This window comes from Pan troglodytes, chromosome 1 (assembly GCF_028858775.2).
Source record: "Pan troglodytes isolate AG18354 chromosome 1, NHGRI_mPanTro3-v2.0_pri, whole genome shotgun sequence".
NCBI classification, from domain to species: Eukaryota; Metazoa; Chordata; class Mammalia; order Primates; family Hominidae; genus Pan; species Pan troglodytes.
Genome location: NC_072398.2, coordinates 175650034 through 175665132, shown reverse-complemented (window position 1 = coordinate 175665132; position 15099 = coordinate 175650034). Strand labels below are relative to the sequence as shown.

Genomic DNA, 15099 nt, shown 5'->3' with positions numbered 1-15099 from the left:
GTTTCCACATTTCCAGTGAGCTCCCAGCTGGTTCTGATGCGATGATGCTGGTCCATGGACCACCCTTTGAGAAGCAAGGGAGTCAGCGGTCACAAATATTTGAGAGCAGGAGATCCCCAAGAGCCAAAGCAGGTCGGTGCTGCGATTTGGTGTTGAATGGCCGGGGCCTGTTCCTCTTCCTGCCACACGTAATCCAGGTGCTGTCAACAGGCAGCAGGAACACCTGGTTGTGGGGTCACAAATTCACTCAGGTGCCCGGCTGTTCCCTACTGAGCCTCTCCAGTAAATCAGTCATCTGTCAGAACTGGCTTAGACCGCCTGGTGTGCTGGAGCTGCAGCAGCTGGGCCTGGTGGGTTCCCAGGAGGGGCGCCTGCAACATGGGCTGCACAGGCGAGTTGCAACTCTGACTCTGCTCAGGTGGGCCAGAGGCAGGCCCCGGCTTGAGGCCAGGATCTGCTACTTACTCACCTGGAGGACTTGGGTGAGCCACCAACATCACCTCTCTGAGCCTCAGTCTCCTCACTTGTAAAATGGGATCATAGTACTTGCCTCCTCATAGGTAGTTGTGAGGCTTCAATGACGTAATGCATGTAAAGTTCTCAGCAGGCACTTAGTAAATGCTTGATGAATATTTGTTTTTCTTATGTTTATTTTTATGGGAGCTAGGTCTTCCAGAGAAATTCTTGGCAATAGGAAGGAAGGAGTGGAGGATTACTCAGCTTCCTATACATGGGGCTGGTAGGTATGAGTCAGGCCGGGGTCTGTGTGGGAGGGATTCCCACATCTTAACATCCACTTGTGTGTTCATGCAGAAATCTGAGCATCAGCCCGGCCTCTGCCCTTACCCTCACCCCCACATCCAGTCAATCAGCAGTTCCTTTCCTTTCTAACTTCTGAGTATCTTTCGGTATCCTCTGAGTATCTCTTATTTTCCGTGGCCTAAGTAAATGGACCATGCTTGGTGATGTACTGGTATTTTCTTTAACTTTCCCAGGCCCCTGCAAGACTTGTGAGAGACAGGCCTTATTATGTTCACTTTACAGATGGAAATATCTAGGCTCACAGTGGTCAAGCGGCTTCCCCTGTTAGTCAGTGACCAAATCTGATGAATCTCAGGTCTGCTGGGTCATGGAGACTGTGCTTTAGATGCTACACATTAGTCCTAGATAAGCAATCTTTGCAATGTGTTTTGCTTTGCATTTTAATGCATTTATCACTTGGTCTTTCCTGTGCCAGATGCCGCTCTTTGCCCAGTCATTGAACCACTTTCCTAACCGCTCATCTCCACATTCCAAAGCCTCCAGCATCTCTGGCTGGGAGACAAGGTTTGGCTGTCTGCCCAGGGTCCCCTGAGTCAAGCACATCTTTGGATCAAAAGTGACACAGATTTGTCCTGAAGTCCTGAATTTCCTCGGAGAAATAATAGATGATGAGCCTTTCACCATAAATGACTGCTGAGCTCTTTGAAATCCTTTTCACACTTCCCCACTCCTCCCTTCACTGTCACTGGTCCAAGCCACCGTCATCTCTTGGATTTCTTTCTAAGCTTCTTGAATTGACTTTTTCACTTTTTCAATCTCTGCTTCATACCACAACTAGACCTTGTTTTATAAATGCAAATCAGATTCCTTTTTTTTTTTTTTTTTTTGAGATGGAGTCTTGCTCTGTCGCCCAGGCTGTTGTACAGGGGCATGATCTCGGCTCACTGCAACCTCTGCCTCCTGGGTTCAAGTGATTCTCCTGCCTCAGCCCCCGAGTAGCTGGGATTACAGTTGCGTGCCACCACACCCGGCTAGTTTTTGTATTTTTAGTAGAGAAGGGTTTTCACCATGTTGGCCAGGCTGGTCTCGAACTCCTGACCTCAGGTTATCTGCCCACTTCGGCCTCCCAAAATGCTGGGATTATAGGCGTGAGCCGCTGTGCCCAGCTGCAAATCAGATTCTTACACTCCTGCATAAAACCCTGCAAAGGATCTCTTTTATCCTTGGAATGAAGTCTGGAGTCCTCACCCTGACCTACAAGGGCCTTTACGATCTGGTTCCTACCTACCCCCACCTCTCCAGCCTTTTCACGTCCATTTGTCCTGTCATTGCAGGCACATTAACTGTCTGTTTCCTACCAGGCCTCTGCCTGGATGGCTGTTCATCCTGTAAGTCCCCTCAGGGAAGTCATCTCTGACTCCGCACAGCTGGGCTTTGAGCCTATGCTCTGTCCCTCCCAGAAGCCCCTGCCCCTCTTGTTATAACGGGCCTCATGCTATTGCAATTGGCACATTGAATAGGTTGGTCTTGGTGAGATATAAGCATGAAACAATTTTATTTTTTCTTGAATCATTACCTTCACATGTGCTCAATGGAATACACCTTTACGGCAGATCTGAGCATTTTCTGGCCAGTTAGTCCTTTAAAACTACAATCTCATTTCCAATTTGGGATTTATCTTTCTCCCTGGTCCAGGCAGGTCCTTTTGGCATCTGGATCTTTCCAGGGTCATGAAACCCATGGGTGGAATAGGGCATAAACATCTATTATGTGCTAAGTACTATATTTTAAACAAATGAGTGGATGAAGGGCATGGGACTTTGGAATTAATCCCAGTTTGGGGATTAGGATTAGTTATTTCTCAGGATCTTGGGCAAGTTATTTGCCTTCTCTCAGCCTCAATTTCTTTATCTCTAATGTGGGGTTAATAATCTCTACTTGGCAGTTTGGGCTGAAGAGTAAATGTAAAATGAAATGATAACTACAAACTTCTTAGCATAGCACTGACTGGTGCTCCATAGATGCCAATTCCTCTTCCTTATCTGTGACCATGGGGATGGTAATCCACTCCCCCCATAGGGCTGTGCTTACAACTTCGTGGGAAAACATGGAAATGAGGGCTTACTAACTGTCATTTTATTTTTTTAGGATTCCCGTTATGGTGTCTTCTAATGCCTCTAAGTTTGCATTGTGCAAATCAAACTCTCTAAAAAATATAGGCCAAATGGATTGAAGTGGGAGAAACCCCCCTCCTCCTCTGTTGGGTCACACAGCTAGCCTGTGTGAGGAGGGGTCTTGCTCAAGTTAAGCTGGCTATCCCTGCCCTCCTCATACCCCCTCATTATACCCTGCTAGGAATGTGAACTCACTGAGCAAGCTGTCCCTGGCTAGCCACAGAGCCTGCACCTTGCAGGGTGCGCATCTGATGCCCCAGCAGCTTTTGAAAGTGCCTCATCTGGGGAGTGAGTACCTCTCCAGGTCTGGGAGCAGGGAATTAACTGTTCGAGGCTTTTAGGTCCATGAGCAGGTGGTACAGAGGTAGGTGGTTGGGACAGGTGCCAAAAACGATTGGAAGAATGTGGGGAAAGCATTTCGTTGAGGAAGCAGAAACGTGTGCACATGTGCACATGCGTGAGTGCATGTGTGCATGTGTGTTTGTGTAGGTGTAGGGTACTGGCGGTAGCTGCCACACCTCAGTTCCAATTTCCCTTCAATCAAATTCCACTCAGCACCCTCTCCCTAAGTCGCTGCTTTGTGCTGGGCTCTGTACTGGGCGATGGAGGCAGATACATGAGATAAGACTGCATCCCTGAACTCAGGGAGCTCAGAGTCTCACCAAGGACAGAGATACTCCCAGTTTAAATTTTGAATAATGTAATGCGTATTTTTCTAGGATATGAAAGAGAGGTGGGAGCAATTTTTCTCTTGCCTCAATTAGATGTCAAAGATGCCATAGGCTTTTAGAGCTTGAAGGAAATTTAACAGGACTCAGGCCACCCATATATTGTGTGAGTGGGAAAATAGAGGCCCAGAGAGGGGAAGGAAGCCGTCCGAAGTCACCCTGTCATTTGTTGGTAGGAACATGGGCACGGCACACTTTGCAGATTCCTCTCTCCTTTTGCTAGCCAGTCTTTACTCCTCCTTCCACTTAAATGACATTGTGTTGGAGAAGTCCTTCTTTGTTATCCCTCACCCCTAGCTAGGGCAAGGCCTCGCTTGTAAACTCACTTGCCCTTTAAGCTTCCTGTTGGATAATACTCATTACAGCTGTAATTACTCATTCAACCTTCTCTCTCCAATTAGATTGTGAGTCCCAGGAGGGTAGGAGCCACGTCTGTCTTGTTCACTGCTCTATCTCCAGCACAGTAGGTGCTCAGTAAGTATTTGTTGAAGGATTAAATGCTTCATGACCCTGATGTCTGTCGTCTGAGTGCGTTGGGGTTTTCACCTGGCTCTTTTTTTCTGAGCATTACTAGAAAGGATTGCATGGGAAGTGAGGAACAAGGAAATAGGAAATTATGTGTTCAGAGTCCCCTCTGTGCCTGCCACTGGGCGGGTAACATTTCCACGTGTATTAGTCCGTTTTCATACTTCTATAAAGAACTGCCGGAGACTGGGTTATTTATAAAGGAAAGAGGTTTAGTTGACTCACAGTTCAGCATGGCTGGGGAGGCCTCAGGAAACTTACAATCATGGCGGAAGGCAAAGGGGAAGCAAGGCACCTTCTTGACAAGGAGAAGTGCTGAGTGAAGGTGGAAGAGCCCCTTATAAAACCATCAGGTCTTGTGAGAACTCACTCACTATCATGAGAACACCATGGGGGAAACTGCCCCCTCGGTTCAATTACCTCCACCTGGTCTCTCCCTTGACCCATGGGGACTATGGGGGTTACATTTCAAGATGAAATTTGGGTGGGGACACAAATCCTACCATATCACGAGGTGATCTCACTAGATCCTCTAGAAGCCTGAGCGCCTTGCAGGGCTGGAGAAGGGAACAGAGTCAGGAAATGGGCAATAGGGTGACAATGACACTCAGAGGCAGCCAGAGCCTTTCCAGGTGAGCTAGTCATTCAAAGTTCAGTGGGCCTTATGTCATCAAAACCGGCATGGGGAGGGCCTGGCTGGGTGTTGTTGGTGATGGCTCAAGCACAGGCACATCTCGTCAGTCCTGTTTGCTGGCTGTTCTGCTGCATGCCAAGTCTTCGTTAAGCCATTCTAGGGGGCAGCGGCTGTTGCCAGTGGCCTCTAACAGTTCCCTGCTGGATATTCATTTGCTGTCTGGTATACCCAACCTTCCTGGAAGCTGAGTGGTGTCTTATTCCTCGCTTTTTAGCTGTGTGATCTCTGGGCTTCAAATGCCACATCTGTAAAATGTGAAATAAAAGAGTACTAACTAATAGGCATCCTGTGAGGATTTAATGTCTTGAAACAAGCCAAATGCTTAGATAATGATATTAATACCTAATAAGGCCCCGTTCTCTCCCTAACATCTAGAACCAGTGTCTGGCATTGAATAGGTAATGGTACGAGTTTGCTAGGGCTGCTGTAATCAAGTCCTGTAGACTGGGTGGCTTAAACATCAGAAATTTATTTCTGCCCAGTTCCGGAGGCTGGAAGTCCAAGATCGATGTTAATAAGGTTGGTTCCTTCTGAGGTCTTTCTCCTTGGCTTGTAGGTGGCTAATCTTCTCCCTGTGTCTTTACATTGTGTGTATGTGTATGTTCTCTAATTCCCCCTTTCTAATAAGGTCATTGGTTGTATTGGATTAGGGTCCATGCTGATGACCTTATTTTAATTTAATTACCTCTATAAAGACTCTATCTCCAAAACTTGAGGCTATTTAGGCATGCATTCTCTGTTGCAACTGCACACCTCTGCTGTTGTAGTGCAAAAGCAGCCATCAACAGCATGTCAATGAATGAACATTGCTGTGTTCCAATAAAACTTTTTTTATAAAACAAGCCATGGGCCAGTTTGCTCACCCCGGCCCTCTGGGCCTCAGTTTCCTCATCCACAAATGGAGATATTAATAATTCCCTCCCTGAATTGTTGTCCCCAGTAAATACGATAGTTAACAGTCCTTAGCTACATTTTACTTAGCTCTTAATTTATGCCAGGCCCTGTGATATTTTTATAACATTATAAAGGAAACACTCTTGTATAAGAGTCCTGGATTAGGAATCAGGAGATTTGAGTCTATGATGGTATGTTTCTCACTATTTATGTAGTCAGGGGCAAGTGATTTCCCTTCTGAACTGAGTATCTTCATCTGTAAGGCAGGGACCACAGTGACTAGCTCAACGGCAATAGGTGGGAACATGCCAGGGCAACACAAACCCACCCTTTTTTTTTTTTTTTTTTGAGATGGAGGCTTGCTCTGTCGCCAGGCTGGAGGGCAGTGGTGTGATCTCGGCTCACTGCAACCTCTGCCTCCTGGGTTCAAGTGATTCTTGTGCCTCAGCCTCCTGAGTAGCTGGGATTACAGGCATGTGCCACCACACCCAGCTAATTTTTGTATTTTTAGAAGAGATGGGGTTTCACCGTGTTGGCCAGGATGGTCTCGATCTCCTGACCTCAGGTTATCTGCCCACCTTGGCCTCCCAAAGTGCTGGAATTACAGGCGTGAGCCACTGCGCCTGGCCACAAGCCCACTCTTACTTGTCCCTATAACCCACAAGGGAGAGAAAGGAAGCTACCCTATCGCTTGATGTTAGGTAAGTGTGGGAAGGCTTTTATTCAAGCTGCTAGATGGTTCCCGACCGATTAAGTTGACTCCAGTTGCCCCTTTTATCTGATACCCTGAACCCTCTTCTTGACCTCCTTCTCTACTTAGGCTCTCACCAAAGCATGACTGCTGTGGAACTCAGACTCTCCCAGAGATTAGAAAGGAAACTTGCATAGGAAGTGCTTTAACTGGCCAAGGCGGAAGCATTTTTTTTTTCAGAGCTCTCCAAACTAGACAATCGAAGGCCCCGAGGAGAAATTTTCTTTTGGTGGGGCTGAGTTGGGGCTTGGATGGGGGTAGGAGGCCATGCAGAGGTTTTGCATAGCAATGCTTCTCACAGTGCTGGCTGTGAGACGGGAGATAGACCTGGTCTGGTTTTAAGCGGATACACTTCTCAGAGCTGTAATTTTTCCAGTGCCTTGCAGAACTTAAACGTTTGCTGAGATAGTTTTAAACCCTATTTTCTTCTCTTTCTCTGTGCATGCATGTGTGTGCATGTGTGTGTGTGTGTGGGCTTGTGTACACAAAGTCATGGAGGCCGTTGAAAGACTTCCTACTTTCTTAGCTTGCTTAGAGGACGTGAAGTGGGGAAGCGAACATACTTGCTGTCTCTCCAGCACTTCCTGTGTGGCACTCTGCTAGGTGGTTTGTACACATGATTTCTTTTAATAATGAGATAGACATTACCTTTCACAATTTAAAGATGAGGAAACGAGTCTCAGAGAGGCTAAGCTCCCTCCCAAGACCACATAGCTAGGAATGGAGGGAAGGAGGACCAAACCCTGATGGACCTGGGTGTAAGAGTACATTGAGAAGGTCTCCTTGATGGGAAACCTCACTCCATCCTTCCTACTACTTAGCTCTGAGCCCCTGGTTAGGCGTAGGCTCTCTGCAGGCGAAAGATAGAGCTGCAGCTACCTTTTGCCTCATGTGTTTATATACCTCCACTCACTCCTGCATGGGGGATGTCCGTCCCACTGGGACTCCAGCTGCACAGAAATGCTTCCTGCTGGGTCTGGCTTTGGGTTCAGAAAGTCTCTCTTATACCCTCCCTCTGCACGTGGCCATTTCAACGGTGATACAGCAGCTCTCACTTATTGAGCTGCTACTCTATGCAGGCACTGGGCTAAGTGATTTTCATATTTTAATTCTCACCTAACCTTATGAGTTAAGTAGGACTTGATATTTGCATGTTACAGATCAGAAAACTTAGAGAGTTTAAATAATGCACCACACAGCTAGTAGGTTGCAGAGCTGCGTAGTACCTCTAGGTCTGTCCAAGTTTAAAGTCCATGCTCTGAACCTCTCTGCTTCATTGTCCTACTTATCACATGGTATGACACTTTTCCATTTATGGGTCTGAGTCTCCTCTAGAATGAGACTCCCTGAGAGCGGGGCCCTAGGTGGTGGAGAGATGCTTGATTAGGGCCAGAAAGAACTGGTTGGGACCACGATTTTGACATTGAATGACTGTGTGTCCTTGGCACTTTATCTTTCCAAAGCTCTGTTTTTTTTTTTTTTTTTTTAAATTTTTGAAGTTGGGGTAATCATGTCCTGTATGGTGATATGATTATGGTAATACCATTCATGACAATATCAAAATGCCCAGTACATGTGCCACCAATGTTGGATGATCGAACAAATTCAAGCTCAGCCTTCCTGCAAGGCCGACTCTGCTGATACCCTGGGTGCGCCCTCAGACTTGCAGTCCTGGGTTAGAGAGCGGCTATTTCTGCTTTCACTTCCTTACACCGACAAAAGCTACTTGATAGGGATGCCTATCTGGTGCTGCAGGAGATGGCAAGAGTCCAAAATATTCTCCCCACACAAAGAAATCCAGCCTTATTAGGTTTCATATGACTCTCTAGCTTCCCGCTTCCCTTTCCTCTCCTTGACTAAAATAAACCTTGCACATCAAAATCTTACTCTGCATCCCCTAAAGGGACAAGTGCCTTCTCTGGAATCCCTTGGAGTCTTGAAATGCAAAGGCTAACTCAGTCTCTAGGGAGAGGGACTATTTTGAATTTCTCAAGAAACTAATTCAAGAAGTGTGCCCTCCCACTGCCCCCTACTCCCCAATTTCTCACAGTTGCAAGGACAATTCTGTGTGACAATTGGGACTGAAACATCAGATAGAAACTCAGGCCAGGCTGGGAGGATGCTGTAAATGCAGTCTCCCAGTCTGGCCTGAGTTTTGCTACTCCCTGCCCATCCCAGCTCCACCCTGGGTTCAGGACACAGAATGGGGGCTGAGGAGACACCCTTGGGATGGATAGGAGAGGTGCGCTGGAAGGGGCATAGGTTTTGAATTGCGAGAAGAAAAAATTGGGCCTGAATCTCCGTGCTTTACTTTCCGACCATGTGACTTTGGGTTTATCCTCAAACTTCTCTGTGCCCCAGCTTCTTTGTATGTAAGCAGGGATAGTGTTGACTAATTTGCCGATGGGTGTTACATGGCATGTTATCTGAAAATTATCCTGCTTGGAGTCTGACACTGAAAAATCACTTCTATTTATCAAACACCTATTATCCTAGATGGATCTAGCTGAGTCCAACAGAGCCTGAGAACATAATCAGGACTGCTGAGCCACTGGCTCCTGGTTCCTGATGTGTTTGTGGGGTAAGGGAGCTGCTGTGGAGGTTTTATTCATGGGAGACGAGATGAGGGAGGAAGAGAGCGTGGGAGGGAGAAGTTGATGAAAACCGCTAAAGATGCTAAAGATGTGTTTTTTACAAAGCGCTTGGTGAAATTTGGGTTCTAAGTAGGGCTTTTCTGGAGCTCAGCCGACCAGGTAAAATACAGCTCTGGGGGTGAAGGCCCCTTCCCCAGTTATCCATGGAATACGGAATGACCGGAGGGCTGCAGTGAGGACTGAACAGAGTTTAGTGAGTTTGGCGTGTGATGCCCAGGGAGCTGTGGGAGGGAAGCGCTGTTCTCACAATGGGGATGGCAGCCGGGAGGAGCCCTCCTCGAGAAGCCTGTAAGCTGAGGATATCACTGAGGGTAGCACAGAACCTAGTGTTTGTGAGATGTCTCAGAAAAACCAGGCGAGACTTTGAGGAAGGCCAAATTCCTTCATCAGCATGTGAGGGCTCTGAACCAGTAACATCTGAATTATTAATGTGACCTCATTTGTGCCGCCAGCCTGCTGGGGTCTGGGGATATTATTTTAGCTGAGGGTACCAGGGGATGTAATAGTATTGGTCTTGATTCTGGAAACTTTGGGGGTGGGGGATGGCATCTGGATCAGCTGCAATGGGCTTGGGGCAAACCAGCATCTGGCAGTGGAGTGAGCTTCCAGGAGGAACATGGGTCGCACTTTGCTAGTGGTTCAGGCTAGGGTGGAAAGGAGGGAGCAGGGGAAGGAAGACAGCCCCCAGGCCCTCTGGGAGCAGGAGTGAGAGTCAGGGGCTCCAGCTGATGGGCTGGGCTATGGACGGTAACTAATAATCGGTGAGAAGCATGATAGCATGGCTAGAAGCACTGTGGCCTACTGGTTAATTGCATGGGTTGGAACCACACTACCAAGGTTCAAAGGACAAGGAACAACTCTACAGTTCCCGACTCTGTCACCCTAGCTTGGCTGGCCACTTAGAAGCATGCTAAGTAGGCTTAGCATGTCAACTTTTATGATGTATCTCACCTACTATTTTGTGTGCTGATGGTTATACATTCAAGGTAGGTGGAGTCTGATCCTACAGTCGGGCCTTCAATGAATGTGATGGGCAAAAGAGGGTGAAGAAACCAGGCTGCAGATAACAAAGTCTGGTCTTCCAAAAGCCTCCTGGGAAGCAAACAACAACAACAGACATTACAAATATTTTTGGGAAGGGGATATATCCATATTGGAAACATTCAACCAGTATAGAAAGGTATAGAGTGAAAACGACATTTCCATCTGACCCTAGAAACTTATCTAGTCCTTCTTCTCAGGAGACTAGTTTCCTGAAATAGTCCATGCATATACAAGTGTATGTGAATGTGTATGTGTATAATATACATACTATCATGCAACTCAAATTAATTCTGTTTGTTATTTATTAAGTTCTTATGATTTCCCAAGAACAAGGCTAGTACCTTCACATATGCTATCTCATTTAGTTCTATAACAACCTTGTGCGGTATCTGTTACTTTGACGATTATGCAAGTCAAAGGAAATGGAGGCTTGGTGACAGGAGCCGCATAATTTGCCCATGGCCACAGAACTTGAGAGCACAGGAGCTGGGAATCAAATCAGGTCTGACTGGCCTTACAGGGGGTACACTCCCCACTACTTCATGCTGCCTCTTAAATGCTTATTGGAAAAATGTTTTTTGTGAATTTTCTAATTTGACCTTGGAAGGTATATTGTGGTCTCTCAATGCTGAAAGGTATTGTTAGAGACTGGAGAGACAATCTGGGACAGAGTGAATTTATTGGGGGCTCTTGGCTCCTCCATGTGTCCATGGACCATGTATCCATGGACCATGTATCCATAGCTGTGCATTTATTACCATCTGCTGTAGAAGTTGTGCTGGCTCCCATGGAACGTGACTGGACTTGCTCGTAGCTGCAGCCTCTCTAAGCTGAGTGTGTGTGCTTGTGTGTGTGTGTGTGAGTGTATGTTGGAAGTTTGGCTTAGGCCTGAGAAGCAGCCTGTTGTAGGTTTGCCATCAGTAAAGACCAAAGGGGACAGTGGAAGGAAATTTTGATTGCTTGTTCAGACTTTGCCCAACCTCCTTTCCTTTTTGATTTTACCAGTTTTTATAAAAACTCAAAGAAGAGCCTGTCCCAGTGAAAGGAGTCACCTCTCATTTTGTAAAGCTCTAAAACATGACAATATTACTGACTTTGCTCTGTTATTGTGAGGACCGAAGATAATAGTACATGTTTGTGCTTCTCCAACTCAGAGTAGTTGTAACTTTGATTCCACAGTTACACTTGTCAACCTCCAGAGAAGGCACAGGATGGATAATGATGTTCTAAACTATGAATGCACAGTGAATTTGAAGATATCATTGATTTTATTAATTCAAAGAGAGCATAAGGACATTATGGAGGAAATATATCACAGTGGTTAAGGAAACAGCTTCTGGAGCCAGACTGTCTAGGTCCAAATTCTGGCTCTGATACTTGCTGGCTTGGCACTTTATCTTTCAGGTAAGTTACTTGAACTTTAGGTAAGTTACTTAAGCTCTTTGCGCCTCAGTTTTCTCACCTGCACAATGGATGGAATAATAGCACCAGTTTCATAGGCATGCTATGAAGATTAAATAATTAATACATGTAAAAAGCTTAGAATAGCATCTGTTTTAGGTACTCAATAAATGTTAGCAAGTACTACTATATGGAACAGAGTACAAAATATCATATTCACTTAAAAGATAAAACAGAACACTGCAACAAATTTTTATACTTCCTGCAGTCTGCCCTGGGCTGTATTTTTGCAATAGACTGAATTTGGATGTTCATTCTGTGCAGCAAGGGACACTTTTCTGGAAAATTTGGCACATAGTTAGTATAAAATACATTACAGCTGTCATCATCAACATTGTTAGTATCATCCAAAGGCGTATAATGTCTGTGAAATTTGAGAAGCTGTTTATTTATTTTAATGAATCAGCATTGTTAGCTGAGGGAAACTTTCAGCTTTGCCTGGAGCAGGGTCTTTAGAGGTTGTTTGTAAAGCCTAGGAAAAAATCAAGGGACCATAGCTAATTGCAGCCTCTGACTCCTGGGCTCAAGTGATCCTCTTGCCTCAGCCTCCTAAGTAGCTGGGACCACAGGCGCCTGCCACTACACTTGGCTAATTTTTATTTTTATTTTTTGTAGAGATAAGATATTGCTATGTTGTCGAGGCAGGTCTGGAATTCCTGGGCTCAAATGATCCTCCCACCTCATCCTCCTAAAGTGTTGGGATTACAAGCAAGAGCCACCATGCCCAGCTGATAAATAAATTGTGTATGATAAAATTCTTCTGTGGCCTTCATTCCATTTCTACAACCATCAGCATTTTGCCACACTTGTTTCATCCATCAACTAGCCTCCCCAGCTTTTATTTTCTTGTAATATTTTAAAGCAAATTGTAGCCATCATGTCATTATGCCCTAAATATTTAAGTCTACTTTTAAAAAACTGAAGGGTTTTAACCTAAGCATAGTATCATTATCACATTTAACAAAATTAATAATTTATTGATGTCATCTAATACCAAGTTTCCTTTATTGCCTAAAAAGTCTTTTTACAGTTGGTCTGTTGGAATGAGGATTCCAACAAGGCCCACAATGTTCACACTAATTCTTATACATAACATATAGTTGAGAAGCTCTAAGCCCAATTAGGAGAAAAAAAGGAAAGGACAATTATAATTGCAGCCAATCATAATGGCTTAATGGAGGTAATGTTTTGAAAACTATTAATGTGCTTTTCTATTTTGCTTCCTTCCTTTCTTGACCTTTGCTCTAGGTGTCTTGAGGCATCCATCATCCTGGAAGAAGACTATGATTTATAACAGAAGGAATGCAAAAATAAAGAACAAGTTAATATTTCTCTTTTGGCATGTCAAATAGAATTATTCAGCAAGACGATAACCTTGCAAGCCAGGCGTTGTCTTGAAAAACCATTTCCAAATTTCTTTAATCCTTCCCTTTGGCTTTTCAACAATGCAGCCTGATTGAACCAGTTTATGGAGTTCTCCCCAAGTGCAGAGAAAATACCCACATCCTTTATTAGGGTATCTCTAAGAAACTGAAGTATGGAGGGCATGATGCAGGGGAAATCTGTCATTTTGGGGCCCTTTGTGATAGAGAGAAAGAGAGAGAAAGGAGGAAGAAGAAGATGAGAGAATCAGTTTTGATCATGTATTCTCCCAGCTTTGGCCCAGAAAATAGGGAGGCCTATTGGATGAGTGGGGATATCACCAAGGGCAGAGGAAGCTTTTGTCCTTCTCCCTGCTTGAGACTCTGCAGAATAGACTGTCATCCTGGGGTGTGACCACATCCACATGGCAGTGTGGTATGACCTGGCAGAGGGAGGCCTTGACACTTAGTTTTCCTGAGCCATTCTTATTTCCAGTGAGGCACAGATGGACCCAGAAAATGGTGGGAGTTTGGCTGGGGAGTAATACCAATGGGAGTCACCATGGTTGGGCAAGGTCAAGGTACTCCGTAGCAAGGGCTGCCCAGTGGACCACCTGGGCCAGGCCAATTGGAGTCACAGCAAATGGGAAGGAGTCTAGACCCAATAGATGAGTCCAAAAAGCTGCAGAGAGTGAGAGCTAGCAAGGCAGTCCCCTGGGCTCTGATCTGCTGAGGAAAGCCTAGGCCGTAAGTTACTCTTGTACAGACACAGACTTCAGCTGTGAATCCCAGTAGGGTAAGATGCATGCAGGTGGATCAGGGACTTCCACCTAACCCTGCCTAGAAGAGTAAGAGGAATCTGACGTTTTGCCTGCCGCGAAGGTGTTCAAGCTCCACCTGTCCCTCTTCATATGCAGATGTCATCTTGGAGGGGAGCTAGAAGACTGATGTGTTTGAGAAACTAAGCCTTTATTTCCCCTCAGAGGGGACCATTCTTTGAAGGGACCATTTAAATTATCGTGTAATACGAAGGTTCAAACTTTATTAGATATTAAAACAATGAGGTTGTCCTTTTGAATGGCTTTTGGCTATTTCCAAAAATCAAATCCGTTAGAAGTCAAAGATTAGACATACTGAAATGCTTCTAAAAATATTCTAACTGATGAATATATGAGAAAAGAATTAACCTCATTAATTATCCACTCGAATGTAAACTAAAACACTATTCTATACTTCCTTCTTTGAAATTCATAAACGTTGGAAAAAAATACAGAAAATCTACTAGTTAGTAGGAAAAAAGTTGTAGACAGAACAAAGGGGCCACATGCTCTTGGTCAATCTGAGTTTTGATGGAAGTTAAATGTTGCTGCCCTGGCATAACACTAACATTTATTAGGCACTTTGTCTGTGCCTGGTGCTGTTTTAAGAAATTTAGGTGCATTATTTCACTAAACCTTGTCAATAGCCTTATGAAATATATGCTATCATGGCCTCTTTTTATCAATGGGGAAACTGAGCCACAGAAAAAATAAATACCTTGTACAATTAGAAAATGGCAATTTGCTGGGTGCGATGGCTCACGCCTGTAATCCTAGCACTTTGGGAGGCTGAGGGAGGAGTTCAAGACTAGCCTGGCCAACATGGTGAAACCCCATCTCTACTAAAATACAAAAATTAGCTGGGCGTTATGGCGGGTGCCTGTAATCCCAGCGACTCGGGAGGCTGAGATGGGAGAATCACTTGAACCTGGGAGACGGTGGTCGCAGTGAGCCAAGATTGCACCACTGCACTCCAGCCTGGGCAGCTGAGCAAGACTCCATCTCAAAGAAAAAAAGAAAAAAGTGGCAAACTTAGGATTTGAGTCCAGGAAGTCTGATGTGAGGGCCACTGGCCTTAACCTCTGCCCTCTGCTTGCCCACAGGTTGGGACACACTGAAACCCTTCTTCCTATGTGACAAACATCAGGTCCTTACCACTGACTAGGGGATGGGTGGGGAATTCTAAACCATTTCTTCTTGTCTCTATTTCAGTTTTAAGCCTCTGTAACCTTA

The 15099-nt window shown here is 45.3% G+C and overlaps 1 long non-coding RNA gene across 1 annotated transcript in view; it reads left to right on the top strand.

Moving 5' to 3' along the window:
• Positions 1-14122, top strand: part of LOC134807775 (uncharacterized) — a 36115-nt gene extending 21993 nt beyond the window's left edge. The window contains exons 2-3 of the long non-coding RNA XR_010149033.1: positions 11406-11630; positions 12936-14122. This is a non-coding gene — a long non-coding RNA (uncharacterized LOC134807775). The remainder of the gene's footprint in view (positions 1-11405; positions 11631-12935) is intronic.
• The last annotated feature ends 977 nt before the right edge of the window (positions 14123-15099 follow it).